This window comes from Rhinolophus sinicus, linkage group LG16, assembly GCF_036562045.2.
Source record: "Rhinolophus sinicus isolate RSC01 linkage group LG16, ASM3656204v1, whole genome shotgun sequence".
Lineage (NCBI taxonomy): Eukaryota > Metazoa > Chordata > Mammalia > Chiroptera > Rhinolophidae > Rhinolophus > Rhinolophus sinicus.
Window position 1 is genome coordinate 20440638 of NC_133765.1, and position 22855 is coordinate 20463492.

The window sequence follows — 22855 nt, forward strand, 5'->3', positions numbered from 1 at the left end:
AGTATTTAAGTACCATTTAGAATCAAAGATTGGGTCAGGTGGCTAATTTAATCACTCACTTTTAGTTTTAGAAAGCAGTTGAAATTCTGATCTCAGATACCACAAATTCCCTTTAGCTTAAACTAAGACATCGCCCATATAGAACAAAAATAAACAAAACTAAACAAAACAAAAAAACAACTCTGAGAAAATGACTAGAGCTGCTCATCAAATAACTGGTTTGCTTAAATATGTAAAAGTTTGAAAGGGTCTGCTCTAAAAGAAGGAAATAGCAACATAAAAACCCAAAGAACCCAACTTCTTTACTATCTAGGAGATGAACTTGTTACAGTGTGGCTATTAGAAAAAGTACTTGGTAAAATTCAGCTTTTCTAGAAATGTTGCTTGGGCATTCTTTTCATTCAAATGAAATTATTCTCACTTCTATCAAATCTGGGTACACTGGGAAGAAAGGAAGATGGACATACAAATCCTCAAATGACAAGTTGACCTGATAGTTTAATAGTTTTGTTCTCTTTTTCTTCTTTGCTCAAAAGTAAACCAGAGTTTTATTATACATTTCAGAACGATAATTGTATTGCAGTGAGTTAATCCAAATATTTTAAATAATGTATACAATCTCCACAAAACCAGTGAGGCCTAGGAACTCTCAATGGTTTACAGAAAACTAGAGTGTTCAAAAGCAAGTATGTGATCAGTCAGGAGACACTTCCTAACATAAACGAATAATCTAAAATAACAACAAATTTATCTATACAAAGAAGGATTTTTCAGGTGTATTCCAATTGGCTGAGTTTGCATATTTGATGCCAAAGCCAACCAGGCAAGCAAAGGGCCAGCAATCAGGCAGGCTACACAGATTATTGGGACGATTTGAGCAACACTGGATGGTCATCAAATGATTTCTAATGCCCATCATGTTATATTTTAAATAGATAGCTTTTAAAGTGTTTCTTGTATACAGACTAACAAGAGGCCACTATGATCTACTTACCAATAGAGAGAGCCTCAGGAATAGAGTATCTACATATATGTCTGAAAAAGCCCTAGAGATACGCTTTCTGCTGTATGATATTTCCCTACTTTCTTCCCATTTTTGGTTTGGTAACATTCTCCTTTTGGGAAGCCAAAAAGCAGGTTTTGCCTTTAGCCCAACTGGATAGCTAGCTGACTTGGTAGCAGTATGTGAACATCACTGGAAGGATCCCTTCTCCTAAATGCCTCCATTTGTCATTTATTTCTTTATTCATTTAGTTTGACATTTGAATATTTGCTACTGTCTTTGGCTATCTTTTTGCTTTATTCTCTACATTTTCTCTGGGTGTAACTCCTGGGAATCAGTTCCCATTTATAAGCAAAGACCACCAGATTTATATATTCAGCCTGTATCTTCCTTTTGAATTCCAGATCCATGTGTGTAATCAACTGCCTACTAAAAGTCTCCACATGCACGTTCCAAAGAAAACTCAAACGCAATGTGTCCAAACTGGAATTGATCATCTACCTCTCTAAGCCGGCTCCCAATCTCTGTCCTCACTCTCTGTGATTCCCCTGCAAGTGTCCAAGTTAAAAACCTGGGAGTCACACATGGCCTCTCCATCATTCTCACCCTAACGTCTAACTAGTCACTAATTCCTGTTGATTCTATCCCCTTAATGTCTCTCAAATCCATCCATGTTTCTCTATTTCCCCCGCCTCTACCTTAGGCCAAGGCAGCAGCATCTCTTCCAATTACTGGGACTGGAACTCCCACTATTACTGCTTTTCCAATATACTCTCCACTCCGGAGCCTAAGTTGTCTTGTATCAAATCTGGCCACATGGCTCTTCTGACTGAGTCACCATCTACCCATTGATGACTTTCCATTGTCCATAAAGTCCAGACTCTTCATGGCCCTGGCGACCTCTGCAGCCTCATCTTGCCCCAGACTTACCTGGCCACTTGTAACTCTCCGGATGGGCCCTGCTCTCTCCCCTCTAGATTTTGTCTTTCATGCCCACTACCATGCCCTGCTCCTCCCTTCGTCGCCAGGCCTGAGGTCAGCTCTGGAGTTTATTCTGCCCACTGGCCTTACCTAACACCCTTGGGACTGTGTTCTGTTCTTACCCCTTCTGTAGCATTTACTGCATGGTCAGGCTTACTTACCAGTGTTCTCATCCAGAGTGTAAACTCCTGGAGGTTAGTGACACTGTATTCGTCATCTTTGTATTCCCAGTTCCTGGCATCTGCTAGGTACTCTTAAATTATTGGCTGAATGAATGAATGAATGCATTTGGAAGCTGACATGAAGCCAAGCACTATGCGGGGCACTATTACCACATCTCTGGTAATAGCACGAGGAATAAGACACAGTCGGACTTATTTCGCTCAGCATTACACTCTCAAGATCCACCCATGTTGTCACAAATGTTCCTATATCATCTTTTCTTATCGCCGAATAGTATTCCATTGTGTATATATACCACAACTTCTTTATCCATTCATCTATCGAAGGACATTTTGGTTGTTTCCATGTCTTGGCCACCATAAACAAAGCGAAATAAGTCAGACAGAAAAAGCAGAGAACCATGTGATTTCACTGATATGTGGTATATAAACCAAAAACAACAAAAGAACAAGACAAACAAATGAGAAACAGAAACTCATAGACACAGACAATAGTTTAGTGGTTACCAGAGGGTAAGGGGGGTGGGGGGTGGGGGGTGGGAGATGAAGGTAAGGGGGAATCAAATATATGGTGATGGAAGGAGAACTGACTCTGGGTGGTGAACACACAATGGGATTTATAGGTGATGTAATACAGAATTGTACACCTGAAAACTATGTAATTTTACTAACAATTGTCACCCCAATAAATTTAATAAAATAAAAAAAAACTTTAAAAAAAAAACTTAAAAAAAAAAAGAAGAAGACACAGTCATTTGCAAGGACTGAGTCTTATAAGGGAGAGACACGATTATAATATAATGCAGTATAATACAACAGACATTCACTCAATAGCCATAATAGACATTTATTCATTCAGCAATCATTTACTGAGTGTCAGTTCTGTGCATGGTACCGTTCTAGGTGCTTGAGACACATCGGTGACAAAAGAGATAAAAATCCCTGCCCTGTAGATTTTACAATCTGTCCATTTTGGGCTTAATAATTTCCAATGGCATCTCACTGCTTTTAGGACAAAGTCCAAAGTCCAGACTTTGGGTTTTCATACACCATTAGTGGCTCTTTGTATTTCTAAAGTGGGAGATGGGGTCACAGGTTGACTATAAGATCCTGATGAAAGATCCTGAGAAAAATGCTCACGCCTTCACTCACACCCTCATTCCCTCGAGCAGGCCATTTGAGGGGGTCCCGAGACCCCCTGAGTACCTCCCAGTCCCAGTCCCTGCACCACAAGGCCGGGCTGCACCCGGCAGTACCAGCCTCATCTCCTCCACTCTACTTCGCGCTCTCTACCCTCTCAGTTTTCTCATATCTTGCTTCTTTCTGATTTTGGACCTTGGTACATGATGTTTCTTCTGCCTAAAATGCTCTTTCCCTTCTCTAGTTAATTCTTATACTTTGTTCTGATCTCAAGTGAAAAATTACTTTCTCAAAGAAACTTTTCCTGTCCCCATTACAATTAAGGTAGGCCCCACAATTATATCCTCTTAAGTAGTCTTCCAAGAGATCAGGGACATGCCTGTCTCGGTCACAAATTGCACATAATAGGGGCTCAATAAATATTTTTCAATGAATGAATGAAACTTCAAAGAGCACTCTGCCTGCAATGTAGAAAGGTAGTGGATGCAGGGTGATGAGTCATGCCATTGTAGTAGTCAGGTGACAACTTGGGTGGCAGTGCAGATGGAGAGAAGTCAACAGTGAGAAATATTTAGAAGGTAGAGTCAGAAGAATATGATGGTAAAGGAAAGGAAGGTAGGTCAATCACTGACACCCAGTTTCTGGTTTAGCTAACTTTATAGATAGAGGTACTGTTCTCTCAAGTAGAAAACAATGGGAGTTTTGAATCTGCTGAGTTTGGCGTACCCGCGAAACCCCAAGTGAACATATTGACGAGGCAGCTGTATATGGAAGTCTGGAGCTCAGGAGAGAGGAATGAGTTGGAGATGTAAATTTGGGTGTCATCATCCTATGGAGGCTAATTAATGCTATGGGTGTGGACGAGTTTGCTTATTGAAGGATCAGAGCGTGAGAAGGGAAAGGGGCCAAGACATAGCCTTAGGGAACTCCAACATTTAGAGATTACGTGGAAGATGAGCCAACAAAAAAGATTGAGAAAGAGAAAAAAGACTAGCAGATTGTCATATAAAGAAAGCCAAGGGAAGAGAGTTTTAAGAAGAGGGAGTGGAGAAAATAAAAGGGGTGACGGTAGTGAATCGTATCAGGTGTGAGGAAGATGAGGCCTGAATATGTCCACTTGATTTAGTCACATGGAGGTTACTAGATGCAATGGATTGGTGGGGGCAGAAGTCCCCTTGAAGTCAGTTGAAGAGTGCATAAAAATTGAGACCGCAAGTATACAAAGTTTTGTAAATAAAAGAAATTGAGACAGCTAGTATACAACGTTTTATAAAAGTCAAGAGGGAAGGACTACTCAGCCTGGGGAATTTAGAGAAGGCTTCTTAGCAGAAAGGGATAATGACTTGGGTCTTGAATGAGTAGGAGTTCGTTCACCAGACTGGGGATGGTGGAGGGGGGCAGTGGGAGAGGTCTAGATGGAAGATTCAGCATATTTAAAGATACTAAATCATGAAAAGACATGGAAGGTTAATGGGACAGTAAGAAATGTCCCTTTATTCTATTGGCTGTTAGGGTGAAGTGTTACGTATCTAACACACACTCCTATTAAAAGTGTAAATTCCCCTGGAACTATTATTCAATACGATGTTAGTGCAATTAACTTATCAAATGGTCTCCAAGTGGCAGCCTGCTAACAGCAGGGCCTCACAGGCTTTGGAAAGAAGTTAGATAAGTTTTGACATTGAAAGAGCCTTCAGGCTACAGTGCTTACTTTGCATTAAGAGATGTGGGGAACCAAGGTGGGGTTTGGGGGCAGCCCCAGGCAACCAGGAAATATCATGAGTACTCTATGTGCCTGGGGTGAAAGTGCAGTGAATTTCGCTTACTTCAAACTTATGTGTCAGGTCAGATCTGGCAAAATGTTTTCTCTTTAGAAAACCACTTCCTTACCAGTATCGATTTATGGAATCAAGTATAGAATCTTTGGATTTGGAAGTTCCCAGGTCAAGGAATTTTATGGTTCAGAGAGGGTCTGTGCCCCTCTAAGTGAGTTGTGAAAGCATGTTAGTTTTGATTCCTTTCCCTTGACATTTACCTTTTTTTGCACAGTGAAAGGCAGATCGACAGCGATTATAAAATAAATGCTATTAGCATAAATGTAGCTCATGTTAACATTGTGATGAGTGAGCTGTAAGAAATGCTTCAAGAGAACACTGCCACTCCAGCGGGCTGTGAGCTCTCTGATTATGTTGGGAAGTGTCTCGTATTTTACTGGGGTTTATGAAGTTTGCCCATTGATTTCCATTCTTGATTTTCTGTAGTTTATGAGCAGCGTTCTGGACCATGGCTATCTCTGTTTAGGAGGTAAGTATGTACCCTCCTCAGAGGCAAAGCCACATATTTCCACTAATCTTCAAAAGTCATTATATCAATTCTCCCTTCTTCCACATTTTCTAAGGCCTCAACTCATATGGCTTTAAAAGTTCTATAATTAATTCATTTATTCAACAAATGTTTTTGAGCACCTTCTGTGCCAGACATTGTGCTAATAAGCATTAAAGATACTAAACTGGTCAAGGCACATCCGTGTCCTCCAAGGGGGCCTGGTGGGGGAAACAAACTGGTTACAGATGAAGTGATAGAGTCATGCATAGGGTACAGCAGAGGTTCCAAAAAGATCTTATCAGCTCTTCCTGGGGAGGCCTGGCAAGGCTTCAAACAGGTGGTGAAGCTTGAACTAAGTAGTTCAAGATGAGCAGACGTTCACCAGGCAAATGCCATTAGGAACTGAGGTTTTAGAGAGAACATTCTAGACAAAAGGAGCACAGACAGAGGGATATAAAACAGAATACCTCTGGAGAATCGGGGAAAGTTTAGTTGCACTAACAGGAATGGCATGGGGTGGTAGGCTAAGACACTGTCATTCCCTGAAGTTTGGACTTTGTACTGTCATGGAGCGCCGCCACCGCAGGGCTCTAAGAGCAGATTTGTTTTAGAAAGGCCCCTATGGCCGCACTGCGACTGGAGAGGAGTGAGACAAGAAGCAATGAGGCCGCTTCAGAAGAGAACTGATCTGAGCAAGAGCAAGAGCAGAGGTGAGGTTAGAGAGGAGAGGACTGCTAAGGCAGAGGGCTCAGGAGAGACAGAATGATCGCTGGAACTCAAACCCTAACATGACTTGATCATTACTGGAATGAGCACAGGGACAGCAAAGGAAAGAAAGGAGTAAAAAATGACAAAAATTACCCGCTTCTGGTAACGCCACTGACCAAGATGGGAATCAAAAGAAGCTAAGGATAGGGGTGATGGGAAGATGGTGGGGAGGACAGATGGAGAAATAATTGACGCTGTTTTAAGCTTAAGAATTGGAGGTGAGATATCTAAATGAAGATGTCCGCAGGGCATTAGCTATGTGTCCTGGAGCTCCAGATGGAGGAACTTGCATTGAGAGCACATATATAATAGAAAGTGTATTCACTTTGGACGAGAGATGTGGTATTACTTGAGGTCTGGAGGGAAGGAGGTAAAAGTGGATATAAATATAGGTACATCTTTAAATACGGGGATACAAAGTTGAATGACTCATACTTATGACCTTAATTATTTCTGTGAAGTAGAGTTCAGGTCATTTGCTTACAAAGGGAGGGAATTTGTCTTGGGTGGCACTTACGTGGTAAAAGTATGGACAATGGGAAAGGGAGTTAATAATAGTCTTTTAAAATTAATGTTACTGCTGCTGAAGATCCAGATAGCTTTAAGATCCATCACCTTCAAATTAAAATACTTAAGTTTGACATATTAAAAATTTTGCTTTTCTTTTTACAAACATTTGAATGCTTACAATAGACCATATATTGTGCTAAGAACGTCACAAATGTTATATCATTTATTCCTCACAATAACTGTGTGAAGGCAGGGAGGGGGATTTATTCCTCTTTTTATAGATGTGGAAACTAAAGCTCAGAGAAGTGAAATGACTTTTCCAGTTCATTCATTTTAGTAAGTGGAAGCCGTGAACCCAGGTTTCCTGATTTCAAATTTAATGCTTCTTATAATTTGCTTCTTCAACTCAAAGCGGAAAACAAAAGTAGGAAACTGCAAGCAAAGCCACCCGAACTCCATGTAAGGTTCATAGGCATCTATGTGGGGTTGACCCTTTTGGGGCATAGCCCACTGGGACCTCAAACTAAACACAGCAAAAGCCGAGTTCATTGTTTTCCCTTTGTAACCAATTTTTCCTCATGAGTTTTCAATTTGTGTAAATCACCATTTCCCGATCATCAAAGGTCAAAAACATAGTCACCTAAGATTCCTCTCTCATCCCCTAATGCCCACACAGAGTTCTTGTAATGAGTAAATGGAATAGTACAGATAGAGTGCCTAGTACAGTATCACACATGAGAAAGTCATTCAGACTGATAGCTATTATCAATCCTACTGACTCAGGTATCCCCTGCTCCAGCCACACTGGATTGTTGTGGAAGCCTGGAAAATGGGGCAGACACTCGGGTGATGTGGCCACAAGCCATGGAATGCCAGCCGCCACCTGAAGCTGGAAGAGACAAAGAACAGAATCTCCCCTAGAGCCTCTAGAGGGAGTATGTCTCTGCCTACACCTTGATTTCGATCCAGAGACAATGATTTTGGATTTATGGCCTCTAGTGAGAGAAGAAATTTCTGGGGTTTTAAGCCACCAAATTTGTGGTAATTTGTTACAGCAGCCCTAGGAAACTAAGATAGTTACATTCCCCAAACACACTTCATTCCTTTCCCTCTTCTCTATTTCCTTCACGATGCAGAAAACAAAAACTTCTGTTATTTACTCATTTTAAATTTTAAATAATTCCTTCAAGGTCAATCTCTGAAAGTATTTTAATCCACAAAGCCTTTCCTGCTCCTTTAATCAGATAGAAGTTTTCTTTCTTGAGCAAATCCCCACAGCACATTTTTGTAATTGTGTTTTTCTGACAGCATAAATATTTTTAAACAATTTGTTCTTTACCTGAGACTGGGTTTTAAGTTCTTTAGGAATTCATTTGTGTTTAATATTATGGTGTTTAGACTCTCTCCAATGACAGGGTAGAGTGCCTCACACAGTGTCTTTCACATGGCAAAATTCTTTTGCCACTTACCTCTACTATCTACAAAAGTGTTCAATTACACAGTTATTCATATGCCCTAAAGCTGCACTATTATGGTAGCCATTAGCCACATGTGACCATTTAAATTAATAAAAATTAAATAAAATTTAAAATTCAGTGCCTCAGTTGCATTCGCCACATTTCAAGTGTTCAATAACCACATATTAGGCATCACAGCTGTACAACATACTCATCATCACAGGACAGAACTGCTCTACAGAGGTAATCTGGGTTTAATCCAAGTAAATAGAAAGTTTCCAGGGTACCATGGTGATAATAGGAAGATAGAAACTAGAAATACTTCTGTTCTCAAAATGCAAAGACTTATTACTGTAAAAATGTCTATTGTCCCAAGATTATTTTATCAAGTCAATGCAATTCCAATAAAAATTCTGCTATTATGTCTGTTGGAACTTATTAAGCTGATTCTAATAGTCACCTAGAAGAGAAAATGTATGGGGAAATCTTAAAAATACTGGGGGGCAAAAAAGAACTATGAGGGAAAAAGAGTTGCTCTATCAGATAGCAAATCATAATATAAAACTAGAGTAATTAAAGCACGATAGCAATCAGATAGATGTAGACAAATGGATCAGTGAAACAGAACAGCAATCTAAAACCAAACCTATGTATCTATGTTTTTAATTTATGATAAGAGTGGCATCCAAATTAGCAGGGAAAGGGCAGACAATTCAAACGGTACCAACACAATGGGAAAATGTCCTCACACTAGAAAAAAAAATCCTAGCTAGCTTAAGGAGCCAAATGTAAAAAGCAAAAATATAAACTTAGTAGAAGAAAATACATAAAAATTTGTTTATAACTTTAGCATTGGGAAGACCTTTTTAAGCAAGATATAAAATGATAAAACCATGGAAAGATGTCCCATGTTTCTAAATTGGAAGACTTACTATTTAAATGTCATTACTACCCAAAGCAATCTACAGATTTAATACAATCTCCGTCAAAATCCTAATGACATTTCTTTTTGCAGAAATAGAAAAATCCATTCTAAAATTCATACAGAATCTCAAGGGACCCTGAAATTCCAAAACAATCTTGAAAAAGAACAAAGTAGGAGGCCTCACACTTCCTGATTTCAAAACTTACTACAAAGCTATAGCAATCAAAACATGTGGCACTGGCATAAACACAGAGACACATAGACAAAGGAATAGAATAGAAAGCCCAGAAATAAACGCTCACTTATATTGTCAAATTATTTCAATAAGGGTTTCAAGAGCATTCAATGGGGAAAGGAAAGCCTTTTCAACAAATAGTGTTAGGAAAACTGGCTATCCACATTCAAAAGAATGAAGTTGTAGTCTTACATCACATACAAAAGTTAACTCAAAATGGATCAAAGACTTAAACATAAGAGCTAAAACTATAAAACTCAAAGAAGAAAACGTAGGAGGAAGCTTCATGACATTGGATTTGCCAAGAATTTCATGAATATGACACTAAAAACACAGGCAACAAAAGAAAAAAATAGATAAATTGGACTTCATCAAAATTAAAAACTTTTGTGCATCAAAGGACACTACGAAAAGAATGAATAGATAATCCATGGAATAAGAGAAAATATTTGCGACTCATACATCCAATAAGAGATTGATATCCATAATATATAAAGAACTCCTACAATTTAAAAACAACAAAACAACCTGATTAAAAACTGGGCAAAGGACTTGAATAGACATTTCTCCAAAGAAGATATACAAATGGCCACAAAGCAAATGAAAAGATTCTCAACGTCACTAATCATTAGGGAAATTCAAATCAAAACCACAGTGAGATATCACTTCACATCTATGAGGATGGCTATTATTAAAGAAAAAAAAGAAGTGTCAAGGATGATGTGGAGAAAGCGGAACTCTTGTGCATTGCTGAGAGGAGTCTAAGACGGTGCAGCTGCCATGAAAAACAGTATGGCAGTTCCTCATGAAATTAAAAATGTAATTAAAAATAAATTAAAAATATAATCTGATCCAGCAATTCCACTTCAAGGTATATAAACCCCAAAGAACTGAAAGCAGGAACTTGAACAGGTATTTTTACACCCATGTTAACAGCAACATAATTCACAGTGGCCAAAAGGTAGAAGCAACCCAAATGTCCATGGATGGATGAATGGATAAACAAAAATGTAGTGTATATGTACAATGGAATATTATTTAGTCTTAAAAAGGAAGGGAATTCTGACACATGTTACAACATGGATGAACCTTGAGGACATTATGCTAAATGAAATAAGCCAAGCACAAAAGGACTGCTATTGGATGATTTCACTTATATGAGGTGCCTGGAGTAGTTAAATTCATTGAGACATAAAGTAGAATGGTAGTTGCCAGGGGCAAGGGAGAGAGATGGGGAGTTGGTGTTTAATAGGTATGGAGTTTCAGTTTGGGAAGATGAAAACAGTTCTGGAGATGGGTGGTGGTGACGATTGCACAACAATGTGAATTTACTTAATGTCACTGAACTGTACACTTAAAAATAGTTAAAATGATTTATTTGATGTTATGTATATTTTACCACAATAACACAAGTAAAAATAAAAAGTGGCACACCATAAAAAAGATGAAACTATAAAGGAAAACATATTGCCTGTGTCTTATATAATAATTTTTGCTTCAAAAGACAAATTAGAGCTGATTGTCTGGCTAGGTCTTATTTTTGGGGAAACATGGTATATATATACATATATATACACGCGTGCACACACACACACACACACAGTGCTGTAGACTAGAAAGAGAATGTAAGACACAATTACAAGCCACATAATTTTAAATTTTCTTAAAGATGTATTTTAAAAAGTGAAAGAAACAGATGAAATTAAATTTTATTTTTTTATTTAATCCAATATATTGAAAATATCATTTCAATATGTAATCAATATAAACATTTTTGATAGTTTACATTCTCTTTTTTCATACCATGTCTTCACAATCCAGTGTATATTTTTACACCTATAGCGTGTCTCAACTCAAATTAGCCACATTTCAAGTTCCTAATAGTCATTATGTCGCTAATGGCTACCACATTGGACAGCACATCCTGTGTGTGTGTGTGTGTGTGTGTGTGTGTGTGTGTGTGTGTGTGTCTGTGTTTTAAATACAAAGTCAAAGGAATGAAATATTCTTGTTGATAGTTTTTGAATTATCTCTGAGAATGTATCCACGTATAGCTTGTATAATTAAAGTTTAAATTAAAAATATGAACTTCCACATTAACTTGTTTATTAATTCTATTAAAATTATGTCTTTTATTACTTGATATGTTTATAATCAACATGCTTACTATGAGATTTCATTGTTTTCCTTTATGTCAATGTGCTGAAAGCTTTATTATGAAACTATTTCTATTTGTAAACTGGAAAGGTAATAAAAGAACATAAAAACAAAACCTTAAAGTTTATTTGGCTTAATCTTTCACAATTATAAAATATTCTAAAATATTATTAGATACTTTTCAATAGAAAAATGTCAGTGACTTTCCTAGTTTCAAGAATAATTAACTACTAATTCTGTGGTAGCAAAAGGCAAACACATAAAATACATAAAAACACACTCAAGCACATACTTGAAGTAATTATAAAAATGAAAACGTTGTTTCTTGGTCTGTGGCATGTAGGAGAAAACCTACAGGCAATGACATGATAGTGTTATTAGATGTACAAACTTGACATAGGTTTGCTGATTCTTCATAAAAGAGATGAACAGATAATAGACACAGAATTGGAAATGTGATACCCTTTTTCTCATAGACTTGCTACGTATGTAGGTCATTTGCTTGAACCTTAGTCTCTATAAAGTACTTTAGCAGGTGTTGAGAGGAACATAGTACAACTGTAAGTACAGAAATGACTGTAGAAATAGGTTCCACAAGATACACAGAACAAGACCACTTTGGCGTCAAGACTGTCTGAGATGGAAGATCGCTATTGGTGTGATATCCAAACCTCGGGTTGTAACTACTACTCTCACTGGCAGGAAGGAGACAGTGAAGTAGGTGACACAGGAATTCTGGCATCTCCTGACCAGTTCTTCCATACAAGGTGGAAGCAGAGTGGCAAAGATACATGCATTAAGAAGTCAAATTTTCACTTTAAATTCACCCTAAGTTTACTTGAAGAGAAAACGACAAGGAAAACAACAACAACAAAAAAAAACCCTAACGAAAAGTAATGGGTGTGTAGCGTGAGGATAAGTTTTATATGAGGGGCAGACACTTAAACTTAATTTTTATTTTACTTTTCCAGCAAACAGTAAAACATTTTCAAAGTTTCTAAAACAAAATGAAAATAATCATGCCTCTTTTCTGATCTACTTTTATTTTTAACTTATTTGAATGCCTATAATTAAGAGAATTTTCTATGGCATTAATTTAGTTCATGCTTAGTTATATAATTGCCTGCTCCCATTTTTTTTTGTTTTATTTATCTATTTCAATAACTAATACAATTACATAGTATGAAATTCAAAAGGTACAAGGTACAGTGAGACTCTCCCTGCCATCCCAGAGCTACTCAGTGCCCCCCCTTAGAAAGCAACCACTGTTAACAGTTTCTTAAACATCCTTCCAGAAACTGTCTGTTCTATTTCCATTTTGAAATCAACTGCTATAAAATTCACAATATCATTCTCTTCGAATTGTTTTACTCAAGCTCGAGCAGGCCTATCCACAGTAAGAGTAAATGAGGAGGAGGAGGGTTGTCACCAAGGAACAGACCCATCTGCAGGGCCACTCCTGGTCTCATATTTTCTGGAGGTGAGCTTTCTTCCCAGTGCCACCAGTTATCGTCCCCATCTAGAGACCACACGTTTTCCTCTGGACTATAGGAAATATTAATAAAAGAGAATCAAAGGGTGGAAGGGTAAAAGAGGTGGGTCAGGAAAGCAGAGGTTTAAGGTACTGTGCTTTGGTGGTGATGGGAGCAGCAGGATGGCATGGCAGCAGAATGTTTCAAGGTAGTAAGGAACACAGATGTGTAAACAACGAACTCTAACCAACACCTAACACAGGTAAGATGAAGTAAGGGCTTAATAAAGGTACAAGCTGTGTGCTGTCAGAATGTAGAGGGAGAAAGAGAATGGGGGGAGGGACTTCATAAGGAAGCCCAGGGCTGGTTGAGCATGTCTGGTGAGCTTCTTCTCACACTACACTCGTTTTCTCTGACTCAGGCAAACCTACAGCTGGGAGAATGCCAGATCAGTGTGCCTACGGTGTCAGTGGGGAAGTCTTTTGAAACAAATATAGAAAGGAAAAACTAAGAACTTTTGCACACATACACACAGAAAAACATAAGGAATAATAATAAAAGTCCTACTGCAGTCACAACTAGTCTTCAGTCCTGAATCAGAGAAAAAAATGTGAGCATTTTCAAAAGCTTTGCTCATTATAATCAGGGCTGCCAAGCATGGCTCACCTCCAGGGGGCGCCATTCACATTGTTGTCTATGTTTCAGGTATCCCTGGAATTGTGCAGTGTCCAGTCAATACTGCATGGAAACCCTGGAGTAAACATCAGTTTTTGGACTACCACTTTCTAAGTTTCCCCATCATTAAATTTTTACTTGGGATACAGGGTATTCTTTTTGGCTAATATTGCCTATGACAAGAAAAAACAAACATTTAGAATGTTATGAATGTATTTTCTTAAAAACCCAAGGTTGTTGAGTATAAACTGCAGTGTAGCTATGCTACAGAATTTGGCTAAATTATATACCTAAAGTATGACATACTGTACATATTTTCCAACCTATAAAGATTTTCCATGATGGGGTAGGGCTGCTCAGTTTCAAATTAAACACTATTTATTTAGAAATGCAGGGCTATTTCAAATCAGACTGGGCCAGAGAGCAGAATAAAATAGTATTATTATTGCAGGGCATCTGGCAGGTCTTACTCTGAGGCTTTTAGAATTTAGTGGTTAAAAGTTGAAAGTTTCTCCTTGTCTTAGAAGAAGAGTTTTTCTGATTTTCCCCCAGTATCTCTCTTTTCACTGCTGTTATCTAACTCAGGAATGCACAGACATCACCAATTTGGAAAACAGCAAGACAGTTGGTCATATAAAGAATAAAAAAATGAGATGTGAAACTGATTTTTCTGGGTGTTTAAAATTATGCTACTGAATTCGTAATTCCTGGTTCTTTATTAGGAAATGTCTGTCTCACCAGTGAAATCAAGAAATATTTGTCATCATTAGTTATGGCTGTATTTTGTTCTCCTCTGCACTTTTCATTAATTGTTGAGTCTGCAGGAACCAATCTTTTAAAAAATTTTTTTACTTTGTGGATATTGAGCTAATTCCTGGTGGTTTTTAGAATTGACCCACATTTTCCCTTTTTGTGGAAATATTTACACTGGGGATTTCCACTAAGGGAATTAGAGTTAATTGAGCTTTTTTTTTTTTTTGGATTATAGCAGCTGAGGCCATATATCTATTAATGCCTTCTTTTTTCTTGCCCTACTCAAAGAAAGTGTTTCCACACATGAGACTTAATCTAACAGGTTCTCATGGAATATTACATATGTAAAATAAGATCATGTATTTGAAAATGTTTGGCACAATATGTGGTACATGTTAATCACTCAATACAAATTAAATATGTGGTTGCTATAAATGAAATGTGCCCTGAGCTGACATGGGGATTAAAAAAAAAATCTAATCTTGGGATATGAGAAGTATAAGGGATCTCAGAGTGATAAGTGACATTACATATTCAATAACAACAGTCTTTTACTTCAAATTTTAGCCATAAATTTCTAGTGTCTCTGTAAATGCAATAGTGGCAGATGAACTACATTGCTTGAAAATGTTTACCTTAAAATAAAGACGAAAAAGAGGAGCACGGAACTTAGAGACACTGAAAATTGAACTGCATACAAACTGAGACATCCTCTCCAATCCCACCCAAGAAGCAATGAATAAGCTTGAAAAATTATTCATCTGGTTTTTTTCATGGTATAGTGCAAAGACTGAGGACCGGGGGCTGGGTTCCATCACTGACTTGCAAGTTTCCATCACAGTAAAAAAAAAAGGGAGGGGGATAATATTTGCCGTGTACCAAACAGCGATGCTTTGAGGATTAATGACATAATGTCTGTAAAGAGGTTGGAGCTCCTTGGAAAAAAGACACTACATAAATATAAAGTAGTATTAATATTTAGGCTTAGTCCACAATGTGAGACCTGCTTTCTTTGGCTCATGAGATCATCAGCAGTTTTGTGAAGTGTGCTCAAACACCCACAGAGGGGCCTTGTTAGCTTCCTTGAAAGCGTACTGTAAAGCTAATCTGACCCACCTGGTCGAAGCAGTCATGGAGGCTAGGGTCCCTTTTCATGGTCACCAAGAGGGTAGCGATGGCGAGTGTTCGACTCTGAGGCATGGCCAAGAGAACACTTCAATAGACTTTAAGGCTTCCCTGGAATGCAGTGGGAGTTTGGGAATGTTTTGCCTTAGAATTAAACAAAAGTCCAGTCATATCATACCTTGATTGAGAAGGTTAAATTTACCTTTCTCAGACAAAGAAAATCTGAAGTAAGCATAGGAATGAGACATGTCTCCAGGGGCTGTAATCTCTTTGATGGCAATATCCTGACACCCCATCAGAGCTTCACATCTGTGAAACGGTTATCAAGGGCAATCTTGCAGAGGCATGAGTTCTAAAGTTTCAAAGGACGATTAATTCAATGTAGACATTGCCTTGCAAAGTCTTGTGGTAACGACAGTATGTGGTTGTGACAAAATATTTGCATTTCTCAGTTTTAAAAGATAAAATTAATTTTGATCCAAGGGCCTCAGACATCAGAAACCACCATCTTCAAAGTGTAAGATTCACAAACGTATCATAATCATTAGCACTTAACAATGATTCTGAGGCTATCTATAATACCAAAATATTTGAACAAAAAAGATGGAAAAATGTGAAGGAATCTTTTTTTTATCTGGAAGTTTTGTTTCTACATTGATCTAGGCTGAGTGTTCTTTCAGAAATGATTTGACTTCTTGTCCACTGATGGTATGGGAGACTGGTAGGTATTGATAACACGTATATGCTTTTTAGAGGAAAGGGAACAGAGATGTTATAACCTTCTCGACTTGTAGTCAAATCCACACTGACTAGAAAGCTTTTTCTAAATAAAATATTCACCTTAGTTCTTCTTCCTCTTCCCATCCCTTGATGAACAGCTTAGTCCTAATGACAGTGTGGTGGAGCAAGATGGGCTTCCACCTGGAGGGGTGTCAGCCTGAGCTGTGTGAGGAGGGCATCCAGGTGGAGGACAGGCCGACATGAGGAGTCAGAAGCTGAATGAAGCGAGGAGGGCCTCACGAGTATTGATTCACAGTGGGTTGTCAGAGCCCAATCAGGGTGAGAAGGACACTGCATCTACATGGGGAAAAGGTCAAGGGCAGAAGCCCTAGTGGGGGAGATGGGTATCTACATGTGTGTGGGGAAGGTGGCAAGGATGAGGGTCTGGTTACATTTGAGGGGACTGATAAAATAGGTCAATATGTTAAAGTAAAATGGGAGCCAGATTTCTCACTGGTGGAGAAAGAGATTACAAATACGGACAGTGAGAAAAGTTGAATAATTTCTACAGTATTGTATCAGAATACTGGTCGGTATAGGTGTGAACTTGTGGACTCTACATAAAGACCTAAGTATAGTGTATGTGTGTGTGTGCGTGTGTTCATACATATGTTCTCTAGCTCTGTCCACTGAGACAGCCCACACCTTTGCTACTAAAAGGAAACACATTTCTCTCAGGGGTCCTGGGAGAAATGATTGACTCCAGGATTGGGAAAGAGAAGGCACAAGATGAGCCTGGAATAGCTTGTTGTATCAGAATGTAGGTAAGTGGGACATGTCAAAAAACAGAGCTTGAAGGGCTCCCACTGGCAATATCTGAGACAGTGAGAGAATCAAAATAAATAATGACAGTAATGGATAAACTAAGCACCCAGAGTCTATACTGATATAAATAAAGAATGAATAAGTGGGAAGTTTAATAGGAACAGGATAATTTACATAGTTTCAAAGTACTTCCCTACAAACTACTTATTCATTACAAAGGGGAAGAGAGAACTTTGACAGTAAGGAAGCCTGGCAGAAACCACCTTAATCAAGTGACTAAAACAAACATCATCCGTAATGGACAGATCAAAATCATGTGTCACTTGACAGGAAGCAAAGAGCATGAGTACTCGGCACCACCTTTATGGTATCCTTGAAAAAGATACATACCCTGAATCTAATCATGAGGAAACATGAGACAAACCCAAATTTAAAGAGCTTCTACAAAATAGTTGGCCCATTCTGTAAAAACATGTCAAGGTCATAAAAATAGAGGAAAGACAGAGGAACTGTTCCAAACTAAAGGAGGCTAAAGAAATTTAACAACTAAATGCAACATGTGATCTAACCTGGATCCTTTTGCTATAATGGACATAATTGAGCCATCTGGAAAAACTTGAATGGAGTCTGAGAGTTAGATGATAGTAATGTATCAAAATTAATTTCCTGATTTTCGTGGCTGGATTATGATTATGTAGGAGAATGTCCCTGCTTCTAGGAATTGCATACTGCAGTATTCAGGAGTGATGAAGCAACTGGTTCCGAAAAAACATTACTTGTGTGGTACCTGCAGTTTTTCTGTAAGTTAGAGATTGTTTCAAAATAAAAATAAATTTATACAAAAATATTGTTAGAAAGATTGTATATTTTGTGTTTTCCCCCTGTGAATATAATACATATTTTACAGACAAATATTGTGGAAATTAAAGACATTTATTCTGTTCAAATCTATCTAGTGATTATTTTGAAATGTGTCCATGTTAGTGAGGTGTCAAGAAGCTTGTCTTGTTCTAGAAACAGAAAAAAAAAGGCCAGAGGAGCTGGAGATGAAGGAGTGAGGGGAAGGTGGCAGGAGCTAAGGGCAGAGCCTTGGGCTAGAGCTAATCAGGTGTGCACTTGAAGGCCACTGAAAGTGAAGTGGCACGAGCAGATTTGTATCTTTAAAAGATGACCCTGGATGCTTTATATTGAATAAACTGTGCGAGGGCAAAAATGCAAATAGGCAGACCACTACAGGGGTACTGTTTTCTTGGGTTAAAGTGGTAGCAATGAGACAGTGCCAAGTGGTCAGATGAAAGGAGAGCTCACTGGACTTGCTGGTGGACTGGATGTGGGTTAGGGAGAACAAAGGATGGCTCCTAAGGTTTTGGTTAGAGCAACTGGGTAAATGATGGTGTCATTTACTGAGATGGGAAACACTAAAGAAGTGACTAATGATAGGAAAATAATGAGAATTGTCTATTGGAGTGGAATGGTGGGGATGAATACCTGATTAAAGTAGCTTAAAGAGAACAGAAAGCAGGGAAGTGGACACAGAAAGCATAGACAAGTCTCTTATCAGATGGCTATGATTTGGGGTCAATGGAAAGAAGAAAGGCATTCCAGGCAAGAGAGAGTATATTTATCAGGATCTAGAGGCAGAAATGAACTTGGCTTGTTCTTGTGACAGTAAAAAAAACTGACCTAACAAGGAAGGGGAACATGTTGGGTAATAGTGGGAAATAAGACAGGTAACATGGAGCCAGATCATGAGCAGCCTGAGAGCCAGTTAGAGGTGTTTAGACTTGATGTAGTAAAAAGCAGGAGTCATGAGCTACTTTAATTAGGGAAGTGATATGATGAAAGTTATATTTAAAGCAGATTAGACTGGCAGTGGTACGGGGGATAGAGCAGGAGGCTGTGGGAGAGCCTGGAGGCTGTGGCAGCAATTCAAATGCAAGAGGATGAAGGCCTGGACTCAAGTTTGGGCAGAAAGAACAGACTGGAAAGGGAAGGCTTGGGGGAATTTTGATACCTGACTAAATAAGGAGAATGATTTCAGGATTCTGGACTTAAGTCATTGAGAGGATAAAGGTGATGCTGAGAAGCAGAGACACTTGTTCTGGGTGTGAAAGCGGGAAGGCAGTGGTGAATAAAAAGATGAGCATACTAGATTTGACATGTTAGTGGGACATCAAAATGGAAATGGAAGGTTAAAATATAGAAGTGGAGTTCTGGGGCATGGTCAGGGCTCAAGGCAAATAAGATATCGGGGCATCAACAGGACAAATGTAATGCTTGAAGTCCTGAGAATGGACGAAAAGATGCTTACTGGCATTAGTCATTAGGAAATGTAAATTAAAACCAAAATGAGATACTAATACACATTCACTAGAATGAATACAATTAAAATTGACAATACCAATCGTAGTCAAGGATGTAAAGCTTTTGGAATTTTCATACATTGCTGGTTGGTATATAAAATGTACAACCACCTTTTATTGCTAACAATAATTCATTGTACAAAGATACTACAATTTGCTGATCCCTTCACCTGCTGCCCAATAAAAAAGAACAACCGGCCCGGCCCGGTGGCTCATGCGGTTGGAGCTCCGTGCTCCTAACTCCGAAGGCTGCCAGTTCAATTCCCACATGGGAAAGTGGGCTCTCAACCACAAGGTTGCCAGTTCAACTCCTGGAGTCCCACAAGGGATGGTGGGCTCCACCCCCTGCAACTAAGATTGAACATGGCACCTTGAGCTGAGCTGCCACTGAGCTCCCGGATGGCTCAGTTGATTGGAGCGCGTCCTCTCAACCACAAAGTTGCCGGTTCGACTCCCGCAAGGGATGGTGGGCTGCGCTCCCTACAACTAATAATGGCAACTGGACCTGGAGCTGAGCTGCGCCCTCCACAACTAAGATTAAAAGGACAACTTGAAGGTGAATGGCACCCTCCACACTATGATTGAAAGGACAACAACCCTGGAAAAAATTCCTGGAAGTACACACTGTTCCCCAATAAAGTCCTGTTCCCCTTCCCCAATAAAAAATCTTAAAAGAAAAGAACGACCAATACATGCAAAACTGTGACTGAATTTTTAAAAGTCAGATAAGAATACATATTGTATGATTTCATTTACATCAAATTCTAAAAACAAAACTAATCTAAAATGATAAGAAACAAATTGGTATTTGCCTAGGTGTGGGGATTGGATGAGGATTTAGTGTAAGGAGACAATACGAAACTTTAGGGTGAGAAATGGTCTCTGTCTTTCTTTTTATTTTTTTTAAATTGGGGAATATTGGGGATCAGTTTGTTTTTCCAGGATCCTTCAGCTCCAAGTCAAGTCATTGTTTTCAATCTCCTTGTGGAGGGCGCAGCTCCCTAGCCCATGTGGGAGTCAAACCAGTGACCTTGGTGCTATGAGCACTGAACTCTGACCAACTGAGCCAACCAGCTGCCCAGCAGCAGCTGAGCTCCAAGTCAAGCCATTGTTTTCACTCTAAACAATGGAGGGCTCAGCTCACTGGCCCATGTGGGAATCGAACCAGCGACGTTGGTGTTATGAGCACTGTGCTCTAACCAACTGAGCCAACCGGCTGCCATGTTCTCTGTCTTGATTGTGGTGGTTACAGGATTTATACATTTGTCAAAGCTCATATAAATGTACACAAAATAGATGGCATGATATGTGCAATAGTATGTAAATTTTGTCTCATTACAGATTAATTTTAAAAAGCAGTGATCCACAGTGTTAATCATTAAAGCCCTATTTATAATTGTCCTAAATAGGAAACAATCTAAATGTTTCTCTGAGAAGGACTAGTTCAATAAATTTGGGTAGACCAATGAAATGAAGTTCTATGTAGCCATTAAGAACATATTAGAGAAATAAAATTATTGATCTGGAAAAAATATCTCTACTTTTTTAGCAAATGAAGGTGAAATAAAACAAGCCACCTAATAGCCTCCCAATATGTAATATAATTTGGGTTATGTCAATAACTTGTGCTTATATTTTTTATAATGATATAATTCTATACAGAGCTGAGTTATGTAGTAAGCTAAGCCATGATTGCTTTTCCTTTCTTGCATAAGTTTTTATTTTCCCTGCACTTAATAACTGTTTTCATTTGCTTAGTTTTCTGTATACTTACTTACTCCTAATTCAATCTCAAACTTTCTGCTGATCTAAACGTAAACTGTCCAAAACGGTACATTTATTAAATGTGTGTGTCAATCGACAATCTTTACCCAGAAGTCAGTAAATATGTTTCTTAAAAAAATAAATGTCAAGAATTAGTTTATAGAACAAGCAATGCATTTTTTTCTTTAGGCATTTTGGTCTGAAGAATAAAAATAATATTACTTGCTTTATTCAGGGTTTCTGAGAATTTGTAAAACATTGCTTAACAATTTTAACATGAAAAACATTTTCTTGTTCAACTTGGCAAGAGTGGAAGGGAAATCAGGGACATGTTAGTCCAAGTTTATGGGGATAGTGCCATGAAGAAAACAGCAGTGTACAAATGTATTAAATATTTTTCTGAGGGGAGAGAATGCATCACTCATGAAGAGAGGCCAGGGCGGCCAGTAAGAAGCAGAACTGATGAAAACATTACAAAAATTCATCAAATTGTGTATCAAAATCATTGGCTGACTGTGAGAAGCATAAAAGACCAAGTAAACATCGATAAAGAAACAGGAAAATCTTAACTGAAAATCTTGGCATGAGAAAGGTGTGTGCCAAAATGGTCCCGAAGGAGCTCTTGCATCACGACAATGCTTACACGGCACTGTCTGTGAGGGAGTTTTTAGCCAGTAAACAAATAATTGTATTGGAACACCCTCCCTACTCACCTGATCTGGCCCCCAATGACTTCTTTCTTTACCTGAAGATAAAGGAAATATTGAAAGGAAAACATTTTGATGGCATTCAGGACATCAAGGGTAATATGACAACAGCTCTTATGGCCATTCCAGAAATAGAGTTCCAAAATTGCTTTGAAGGATGGACTAGGCACTGGCAACGGTGCATAGCTTCCCAAGGGGAGTAGTTTGAAGGTGACTGTAGTGATATTCAGCAATGAGGTATGTAGCACTTTTTCTAGGATGAGTTCACGAACTTAATTGTCAGACCTCGTATGTTAGAGTATTAAAAAAAAAACCTCAATACATTTAAAAGGATAAAAATAATAAAAGTATGTTTTCTGACCACAATGGAATAAAATTATAAATCAAGAACAGAATAAAGTTTATGAAACTCATAAAGAGATGGAAATTAACATACTCATAAATAACTGATGGATCAAAAAAGAAATCAGAAAATAGTTTGAGATAAATAAAATGAAGACATAACATAACACTGCTAAAGAAGTACTTAGAGGGAAATTTACAGGTGTAAATGCCTATATCAAGAAAGAAGAAAGAGGTCAAATATCTTAAACTTTTACCTTAAGACAGTGGAAAAAGTACAAACTAAATTAAAACAAGCAGACGGAAGGAAATAATAAAGATTATATTGGAAATTTATGAAATAGAGAATACAAAACAACAGAGAAAACTGAAGAATCCATAAGCTGGTTCTTTGAAAGATCAACAAAATTGACAAAGCCAGATTGA

At 38.3% G+C, this 22855-nt stretch overlaps 1 protein-coding gene across 7 annotated transcripts in view; it reads right to left on the minus strand.

Annotated features, from left to right (window-relative positions):
• Window positions 1-22855, minus strand: part of HORMAD2 (HORMA domain containing 2) — a 70401-nt gene that overhangs the window by 1867 nt on the left and 45679 nt on the right. The window lies entirely within an intron of this gene.